Consider the following 10697-nt stretch of genomic DNA (forward strand, 5'->3'; position numbering starts at 1 on the left):
GGTATAGTTTATTTTTATTTTCAGCAATTCACCCCCCTCTTGTCGGCCTCCGCTGCACCTACAGTGAGTACCTCTTAGGAGAGTTTAGGAGTTACTTATCAAAAGCTGAGATTCAATCCCAACTGTCTACACTTGGTACACCCCAACAGAATGGTGTGACATAACGAAGAAATATGACTCTTATAGAAATGGTTAGATCAATGATGAGTTATTTAGATTTACCAAATTCATTTTGGGGATATGCTCTAGAAATGACAGTGTACATTCTGAACTTGGTACCTTTTAAGTCAGGAACCTCTACTCCCACATAATTATGGAATGGGCATAAGCCTAGTCTGAAACATATTCGGATTTGGGGTAGTCCAGCACATGTGCTGAAGGGAGACGCTGATATATTGGAATCACGTACAGAAGTTCGCTTGTTTATGAGTTATCCTAAAGGAATGAAAGGTGGTTTATTTTATAGTCCTAAAGATCAGAAGATCATTGTTAGCACGAATGCCCGATTTTTAGAAGAAGACTATGTAATGAACCACAATCCTATGAGTAAAATTGTTCTTGAGGAAATAAGAGAAGACACGTCTACTTTAGTACCAACGGTACAAGATGAGATACCACAAGAAACTACAACACGTGTCACAAATGATACATAATTACAAGTAGTGTCTTATCGTAGTGGGAGGGTTGTTAGGCAACCTGATAGATTCATGTTTTTGGGAGAATCTGTAACGACCCGATTTTCCCTATTTCAAGTTCTAAAAGCCCATAAAAATATTTGGAAATACTTTTAAAATATTCTAGAGATTTTTAGGAATTTTTAGAGTATTTTTACGTAATTTTTGGAGGTCGTTTGGTAGGGTTACAAAAAGAAAAGAAGTTGTGACAAAAACCGTTGAAGGTGAGACTCGAACCTAAGACCTCCGGCCGAACCCGATCTAATCGGACACAGCCAACCAACTGGGCTACGCGTGGTTTGTTAATAAGTATGAAGCGGATATATATGAGTCATAGTAAAGGGCAAAGTTAAACCTAGGTTATAAAAGGGATAAGTTAAGGGGAGAAGGGAATTATTTTCCCGTGACCTAATCTCGCGATCCCTTCCTCTCCCGCGGCGTCGGCTTCCTCTCGGGCGAAATCGCAGCCGCCGCTCAGGCTTCGCCTCCGACGGTCGGACAAGGACACTGCCGTGAGCTCCGCTTGGACTCGAGCTTCTCTCGTCGAAGGGAGCACGCGGACACAAAGGAACGCCGAGATTTGAAGCTAGCCGAAACCCTAGAGGCCTCTCCTTCGATTGTAAGTCATACAAGCAAGGGTAAGTACTACTCTCACCTGTGGTAGGAGTTGCTTCGTTTGGTATGGTTGCTTTCGGATTTTTGCTTGCCGTGTAGAATTGTAAGCTCGGTTTTGTTTCCTTTCCATGCCCTGTTCATAGCCGAACAACATCCTTTAACATTAGGGTTTGTAGATTTCGGTTTTATGCCTAAGTATAGCATGATTTGAGCTTGCGGGGTTGAAGTGGGTGGATTTTTGGTGCCATCCGAGTGCTGCCGAGACCTGCACAAGAAGCCTTGATACCTGCCGTGACCTGCACATGAAGTTTGGGTTTATGCCGTGACCTGCATAGGGAACTCCAAGTACCATCTAGGCTAATTGAGCAAGTAGAATGGTTTAGTGCTAATTAGAATTGTATGCATTTTATTCTTGAGCGTATGTTATTCATGAACCTCTTTGCTTTAGGGTCATGTTGTACATACTTAAGTTTGATAAGTAAATATTTTGGACAGCATGCTTATAAAACCTGAGTCGCATTCCTTTGCTTCCATTATAGCATGATGAGAATTTCTAAGTAGCATCCTATACTTGTCTTTACAGCATACTTAGATGGCCAAGAAATTAGTTTCCTTTACGCTTCGTTTATAGCATGTTTAAGAAGTTTAAAGTAGCATGTTACCTTATTTTGTATAGCATGTTTAAAGGCCTTAAAGTAGTATTCTTTGTCATGTTTTAATAGCAGGTTTAGAAGCCCTTAAAGTAGCATTCCATGCTCTGTTTCTACAGCATGATAGAAAGTGTAGAGTTACATATATTGCTTTTATTACAGCATACTTAGAAAGCCCAAAGTTAGCTTCCTTTTGCTTTATTTATAGCATGATTAGAATCATTCCATACTTGATTTTACAGCATGTTTAGAAGCACTAAAATAGCATCCTTTGCCATGTTTTCACCGTATGATTCAAAGGCTTTAAATTGCTTTCTTTAGTTTAGCTTATAGCATGATCAGTAAGCTTTAAGTTACTTGTTTTATTCTGTTATATAGCATGGTTAGTTGATTATACACCCATACTTGTTAAGTATATTTAAAGGACTTCCACAATCTTTAATAAAAGATAATAAGGAAGATAAAAGAATAAGAAAGATAACAAGTAAGTCAAGCAAGAGGCTAGTACCCGACATCCAAGAGCTTGTCGTTAAACAAATCCAGGTGACCATTTCCGAGGTCTTGGCCCTGGTAGACCGAGGTCTGCTCTTTTAGGATTGGTGGCTCGCAACCCCAACCTATTAGGGAACGCGCATGAGATGGTACTAAGCCTGGGCCCAAAGAAAAGAAAACCAAAAGAAAGAAGAAGAAAGTAAAAGATAGAAATTAAAAGATTAATTTCTATTACAAGGATATAAGAAAATATAATAAGTTTTATGCTTAGAATAAATAAAAAGTTAGTTTCTTTAATTCTAAGCTTACAGTGTTCATTTCTTATTATCCTGTTAGATAGTGAGCATGTTTAGTATTCAGTTTCATTTTCTGTATACCATGAGCACATGCAGATTTGCTTTAGCATTTCAGTTTCAGTAGTATTGCATTACATTTATGCATTTCGAGTTTTGTGAGATAGATTAGTACTTACTAAGCGTTTTCTCTTATAGATCTATTCTTTTTCCTCCTACTGCAGATAAAGGAAAAGCTAAGATATGAAGGGAGACGACAGGATGGTGGTGGTGATGAAGGTGTGTGATGACTGCGACTATGGAGAGATCCAGAGAGTGTTATCAAACTTGCATGACCTATTTGATTAGAGTTTATGTTTTAGTTCTTTCCTTTAACACTATTATGAAGTTTTTGAGATTGTAGTTGAGTTTATTTCCGCATATGCATTTAGTCACTTTAATTATTTGTGGAGTGAAATAGTTGGTTGTCTTTACTGTTGTTTTATAACTGCGTGGTTGTGAAAAATGAGTTCCAGCCGCCTGTGGCTGCGTATATATATCTTGTGTATTATAGATTTGGTCACCGGTACAGGGGAGATTCTGCCGAAATTTTTTGGTAGGAATTCCTCTGAACCGTGATAAATCTAACTGACTCTAATAACAGCGTCAGTGACACTAGATAGAGAGTTGTAGTTAGGTAACATTCGCCCTTAGAGAGTAGAAGTAAGAAGGGTGGTTTGTTACAGTTGGTATCAGAGCAGTGTTCCATTCTCCAGCATCACACACACATCAGCATCATCCTTGCCGTCTCCAAGTAAGAATGTATTTTAATCCTTTCTTATTTCTGCTTTTCTTATTATTAATTGCAGTATAGAGTACTTATTTGTTTGAGTGCTTAAGTAAAATAAAAGATTTAGTTTCCCTTTTCTTTATTCATATTTAAGTATGATTAGAAGGGTTAAAGTAAGATATCAAGCCTTTACCTTGAATAAATAGATGGCAAGAAGAGGACGTCCCCGTGCTACTCACACTGAGGAACCAGCTCAAGATAACGAAGTGCCTAGAGCAACTGAGCCCAACCTTTCTGAAGTAGTTGCTCAGCTCCAGAGGCAGATAGCAGAGCAGCAGCAAGTGATTGCCAAGCTGATGGCAAACCAACCAGCAGTTCCTCCCCCTCCTCCAACTGTCACTGCAGAGACCCCAGTGGTAACTGAGACTCCACCAGCTACGCAGGGAGCCATCACAGCACCTCAGAGACCAGAAGCTTATCTTATCAGGCACGACTGAGCCCTGGGATGCCCAGGCTTGGTTTAAAACACTAGAGAGCACTATGGAGCTTCTTGACTGGCCAGAAGTTGAGAAGGTCAAGTGCGCCTCTTTCTGCCTGTCTGGAGATGCTCGTATGTGGTGGGAGAGGATAAAGACCAAGAGAGCAGCTGATCAGATGAGCTGGGCTGATTTTCAGTCAGAGTTTTATGAAGAGTTCTTCCACCTGCAGATCACCAACAAGCACTACGAGGAGTTTATAGAGTTCAGGCAAGGTGACCTGTCAGTGGAGGAAGCAGCCAAGAAGTTCAATAGACTAGCTCATCTCTGCGAGCTAGTGAGTACCGAGAAGGAGCGAGTCGCTGATGCTCGAATCGCCGAGACCACGATAGCATCAATGTGAGCGGTGGAGCTCATCGCCCCATCGCGAAGAATTGATCAGAGAGCATTAATTCGAACATTACATGAACAACATCAAGGCACAATGACCCAACATCAAGTGAAGATAGAGGACAAGGCAATAGGAAGCCATAAGTCACAGTCAAGTAACTGCAAGGGAAAAGGAAGTGGAACACAGGAGGTAGCAGGGAGGGCCAAGAACAAGCACAAAGTTTCCTCCTCGTCCCAAATGTGGGAGAACACATCCAGAGCCTCTTTTGGGTAAGACGGATGTTACTCTGGTCGAAGGACACATGGCTAAAGAGTGTCCTAATAAATTTAAAGCACCTCACCACAGCCATTGCAATATGGAGGCCAGCCTGCACAGTTGCACCACATGGGAGCGGCATTGGAGGGACCTATATCGGTCAAGGAAGGTTAGAAGCCCCACCAGGTCCAGCCTTTGATGGTGCCGAGTATTCTCCTCACCAAAGAAGAAGCTGCTAGTGCCTCAAGTCAAGTAGTTATTTTCCAGCACGTAGCTACTGTACTATTTGACACTGGGGCGACCCATTCTTTGTATCGATACCTTTTGCCAGAGTTTACAGGTGCCTACAGAGTATGAACTCCAAGTTCCTGACGACCCTACCTCTCGGGAAGTCATGGAATCCAATCAGTGGCTTCGGGCTTGTAGACAGGGAATTATATGTAAATCGATAGTTCTCGCCATGCAGGATTTCGATATCATTTTTGGTATGGATTTTCTCAGCAAGTAAAGTACTTTAGTCCAGAAGGTGAGCCAACTTTGAGTTCACAGGAGTGCCAAGGAAGAAGACCCAGAAGCTCCTCTCATCTCTAGCAACACACCGGATGTTAGATAAAGGGTGTGTAGGTTTTCTTGCATACATAGTAAAGGCAGAAGAGCAGAAGGGACCCAAGCAGGAGGAGGTCCGGGTAGTATGCGAGTATCCGAGTATTTCCAGAAGCGTAGAGGTGGAATTTGAGATTGAATTGGTTCCTGGAACCGGCCCAATTTCAAAAGCTCCGTATCGCATGTCCCCAGCAGAGCTGAAAGAGTTACAAGAGCAACTACAGGAGTTACTTGATAAAGGCTTCATTCGCCCTAGTCACTCACCTTGGGGAGCTCCTGTGTTGTTTGTCAAGAAGAAAGATGGATCAATGCGGATGTGCATAGATTACAGAGCTTTGAATCAAGTGACGATCAAGAACAAGTACCCCCTTCCCAGGATCGATGACTTATTTGATCAGTTAAGAGGAGCGACGGTGTTCTCAAAGATAGACCTGCGCTCTGGGTACCATCAGCTGAAGGTGAAAGAAAGAGATATACCCAGAACGACGTTCAGGACCAGATATGGACACTACAAGTTTGTAGTCATGCCTTTTGGAGTGACTAATGCACCTGCGGTCTTCACGGACTTAATGAATAGAGTGTTCAGAGAATATCTTGACAAATTTGTCATTGTATTCATCGATGACATTCTGGTCTATTCAAGGACCCCAGAGGAGCATGACACGCACTTGAGGATAGTACTGCAGACTCTTCAGAGGCGACTTTATGCTAAATTCTCAAAGTGCGAGTTCTGGTTAAATTAGGTCACATTATTTCTAAAGAAGGTATTCAAGTGGATCCAACCAAAGTGGAAGCGGTCAACAACTGGAGTAGACCCAAGAACGTCCGAGAGATCGAAGCTTCCTTGGTTTAGCTGGGTACTACAGGAAGTTCGTGGAGGACTTTTCCAAGATAGCTTCTCCACTAACAGCCCTCACCAGAAAGAACAAGAGATTCGAATGGTCCGATAAATGTGAGCAGAGTTTTCAAGAGCTAAAGAAGAGATTGATTAGCGCTCCCATTCTGACTATTCCACAGAGCGACAAGAGTTTCGACATCTACAGTGATGCTTCCAAGATGGGTTTAGGAGCTGTACTCATGTAAGAAGGAAAAGTCATAGCTTATGCTTCCAGACAACTCAAAGATTATGAGAAGAACTACCCTACTCATGATCTTGAGCTTGTACTTAAACTCTGGCGACATTATTTGTATGGGGTCCATGTAGAATTTTCACAGATCATCGAGTCTCAAGTACTTCTTCACTCGAAGGACTTAAACATGAGACAGCGAGGTGGTTGGAGTTGGTCAAAGATTACGACTGTGAAATTCTCTACCACCCAGGCAAAGCTAACAAAGTGGCGGATGCACTCCGAAAATCTAGTGCATCCCCGATGCCCTTGTCATCACTAGCCCTGCCACTGCAGAAGGAGTTTTGAAATTATCGAAGGACAGCTCTCTGCATTGACCTTAGAGTCTACATTGCTTGTGGAGATATAGAGAAAGCAAAGCGAAGATCCGGACATCCAGAAGATCAAGCAGGGTATACAGAAAGAAGACAACTCAGAGTTTAGAGTGACAGATAGCGGAATTCTTTATCAGGGGAGTCGCATTTGCATGCCCAATGATGAGGAACTGAGGAAGAAGATCCTAGAGGAAGCTCACAGTACACCATATTCCATGCATCCTGGTTCTTCCAAGATGTACCAAGATGTGAGACAGAGATTTTGGTGGTCAGGACTCAAAAGAGATGTAGCTAAGTATGTCAGTACCTGCTTGACATGTCAGAGAGTCAAAGCAGAACACCAGAGACCAGGTGTCACGCCCCGGAGGAGTCTCTGTCCGAAGAAATTTCGGCAACATCTCCCCTGTACGGCGGACAATATGAAACTTTTCTACAAGCACTATATACCTCAGCCACATGCGGCTGGAATAACAATAAAAGAAAATAAACACCACGCAGTTAATATCAAATTCAGCCTCTGGCTGACACAACCACGCAGTTAAAAATAGAGCAGCCCACTCGGCTGTACCAAAACCAAAACACAACGGAAAACGATAGAAACCATATACAAACCAAAAACAAAACTGCTAGCCGGCTAGGCTTACACAACCAACAACAAATACAAAATACCACATAACGACATCAATACTCCAAAAACAAAACCGGAGCACAGAGCTAAACAAACTGATACATAAACAAACAAAACATACGTGAAATCGATAAGTCCTCTGATGTGACGTGGGGACCAGCAGACAGGATGCTCCAAGCGACACCATACATAACCTGGTACCTGAAAAAGATAATGTCAACGGGGGTGAGTTCAACAACTCAGCGAATACCAATGAACATGAGTAGTAAGATATATCTAACAGCAACAAACATGGAATATAGCTTCCTAATCATATATATAGGGAATATGCAAAACTGAAAGGCAACTAAGGAAGCTGTACTCACCAGGAACTCCTATCCAGACAAAAAGGGTCATCAAACCGATACGCAGTATGTCTCCTGTATGCATGTCAAACAAATGCATCCAACCAAAATGCAGCAACCAAATGCAGTAAACACAATCACAATAATATAAATACATCAATGCATATGATGCTAATGATGCGTCCTGGTCACCCCTGACGCCAGTCAGTCCTCTCACACACAAATGGTGAGATCGAGTGGGTAGGGCTATTCACTGCCCCCGATGAGTGACCGAGTGGACGGAATGTTGTCCTGTCCCGTGACCCCAAATCATAAATAGGGGAGCTCAATGCTCTCAACTCCATGATGACGGGAGGATATCTGCCGGCTACCACGCCGAGTCTCCCGACCAACGGAGCAACGAGTCCACCGTCACGGCTGCTACACTACATGCCGGAGCAAACAGAAGGAACTGATCCGGCTACCACGCTAGGTCATATGACCAACGGAGCCAAACAACACACCTGCCTGATATGCCACTAAACCATGAGTGGGTGTGTGTGCATCTGGCGATGGGCTCAACCATAGAGGAGCCGACAATCGCAAGGATGCAATCATGATGCATGTCACTATGCATAGCAAAACTGATCAACATAACCATATCCACACATACAAAATGGGTAAGCGATGGTCACATACCAAGATCTAGAGTACACAGTCGATAGAATATCAAAACCCTATGTCCCGAACATAATAAGTATGGAATATCCCGATCAACATAGAAAATCCATATATACATAATATGGGTACCACAGTATCAGTAAGTCAAATCCACGGATCTAGGGTATACAAGTCCTCTAAGGTATAACAACCTAGACCCAAATCATATCCTTCTTCCATAGCATATGTACCAACAATATACACAGATCAAAGAATCAGGGTCTAAACACCTGAATCATATATGATATACAAATAGAGGTACACAAATCTGATATGGCACAAAAACCTAAGTATCAGATAATCTAGATACACAGGCTAGAAACAACAATCCAAATTCTAGTCCTAACCTCAGTAAGCATGGTATGTCACTCTAGAAACTAAGATACTCATGGTAACAAGATAATCATGGCAACAAATCACGAGATATAAGCACGGATACATCACAGGTGACAAACCTAACATGCTATGGATATCAAACAGTGACATACCAAAGACAAACATGTTCATTGCTTGTAGTTATAAAATACTATGCATATCCAAAGACAATATCATAAAAGATAAGTCAAGAGGTACCCGCCTCCAATAGAAAGGGTCGTATCCGATCCAAATCCAACGTCGAGTTGCTCATCTCGCGTCACAGTCCTGTAGTACATAGTATACAGATTTAGCTAATTAAATACCCATCAATTAGCTAAATCAAATCCTCGAGAAACTAACATAATTTCAAATCCAATTATAAACCCTAATTGGATCATTTAACTCCTCAATCAATTCTAATTAATTCATTCGAATTAGGGCTTGCAATAAAATAACCAATCATAGTATCTTACTTGATTTAGCCCTAATTCAATACATACCTAATTCATCAACAACATGAATCAATTTCCCTACTTCATACCTTAATCCACAGCCCAACAAATCCATAGCAAAGACAACTTGCTGTCGGAACAGAGGTAGCTATTGGAAATCAAGAAACGCCCTGCAATGCACTGTCTAGATCAAAATGAAGCTCAAGAAATCGACATCCAAACAACAACCAAATTCCCAGAACAACCTGAGCACCTTACCTCTTCCTCTAATCGCCTGCGATGACCAAGAACCCGACGAAGCTGCTGTTGGAAACCTTAATACCAGAGACTCAGGTCGATAACAAGCTGGCGGCTGGCACTGGACGGCTGGCAGACCAGTGCTAGGGCAGAGAACGATCGGAGTGGCGCCGAGAAACTAGGGCTCGGCGTGGAGAGGCTGGAACAGCCCGATCCGGCGGTCGGCAGTGGTACACAAGGACAGATCTAGGGCACGGCTCGGTCCTTGGTCGAAGGTTTGCACCGGCGACCGTGAGTCGGAACTAGAGCAGAGGGAAAATGGTTGCCGGCGCTAGGGCACGGGGAAGACAACGCCACACCGGCGTTGTTCTGGAAGGAGACTCCCGAGTGGCGCTCAGGCCGAAGAAGTCGCGGTCGGTGCTAGGGCACAGGCGCCGGTGGCTCGGCTAGGGCACGGTGTCGGCAGGGGTGGCGGCAGCGCGTCGGCCAGATGAGAGGAACCGGCTCTCGTCGCTGGCAGCACAGGGTGCGGGCGTGCGCACGAGGGAGAAGAGAAGAGGATCGGGGCTTGTACTCGGGGATGAGGAGGAACCTTGGCGGCGACGGCGTCGATTTTGGGGAAGAGCAGTTAGGGCATGGTGTCGGGGGAACTCGGGAGAGAAGAAGGCGCGGGGGGAGAAAGAAACGGAGAAAAGAGAAATAAGAATAAAAGAAAATAAAAAGAAAATAAAAAGGAAAAGAAAAAAAATAACTTTTCCTCACTTAAATGGGTAGCCTAAACAGGCTTTTCCGGGCCCCATTTTTATCCCCGTAAACTCGTCCATACGGTCTCCGAAAAATTCCCGAAAAATCTCCAAAAATTTTGAAAAATCCTCTTATTAATATTCGCCTATTTTCGGTATTTTACATTCTCCCCCACTTATAAAAATTTGGTCCCCAAATTTCGTTTATCTACCATCAGCAAGTACTAACAACAGGTAACGAGTATAAATGCTGAACGGTAAATAAAATCACTTATCTCAAATGAAAAATGGGGTATCAAGCTCGGATAGTATCCTCGAGCTCCCAAGTAACCTCCTCGTCCAAATGATACTGTCATCCGACTTTAACCAATCGGATAGTCTTGTTCCACAACTGACGCTCTTCCCGGTCTAGAATCCGTACCAGAACCTCCTCATAGGTAACGTCAGGCTGAATAGGAACTGAAATATCTGTCAACAAATCGGTCAAGTCGGATATATACCTCCTCAGCATAGACACATGGAATACGTCGTGAACACCTGACAGGAAAGATGGTAGTGTCAGACGATAAGCTACCGCT

The 10697-nt window shown here is 43.1% G+C and overlaps 1 long non-coding RNA gene across 1 annotated transcript; it reads right to left on the reverse strand.

The window, feature by feature from the left end:
• Positions 1 to 8930: 8930 nt before the first annotated feature.
• Positions 8931 to 9439, reverse strand: LOC121976848. Its single transcript, XR_006110706.1, has 3 exons — positions 9398 to 9439; positions 9229 to 9309; positions 8931 to 8972 (listed from the first exon to the last, which is right to left on the reverse strand). It is a non-coding gene; the product is annotated as an uncharacterized LOC121976848 (long non-coding RNA).
• Between the last annotated feature and the right edge of the window lie 1258 nt (positions 9440 to 10697).

Source organism: Zingiber officinale, chromosome 1B, assembly GCF_018446385.1.
Source record: "Zingiber officinale cultivar Zhangliang chromosome 1B, Zo_v1.1, whole genome shotgun sequence".
NCBI classification, from domain to species: domain Eukaryota; kingdom Viridiplantae; phylum Streptophyta; class Magnoliopsida; order Zingiberales; family Zingiberaceae; genus Zingiber; species Zingiber officinale.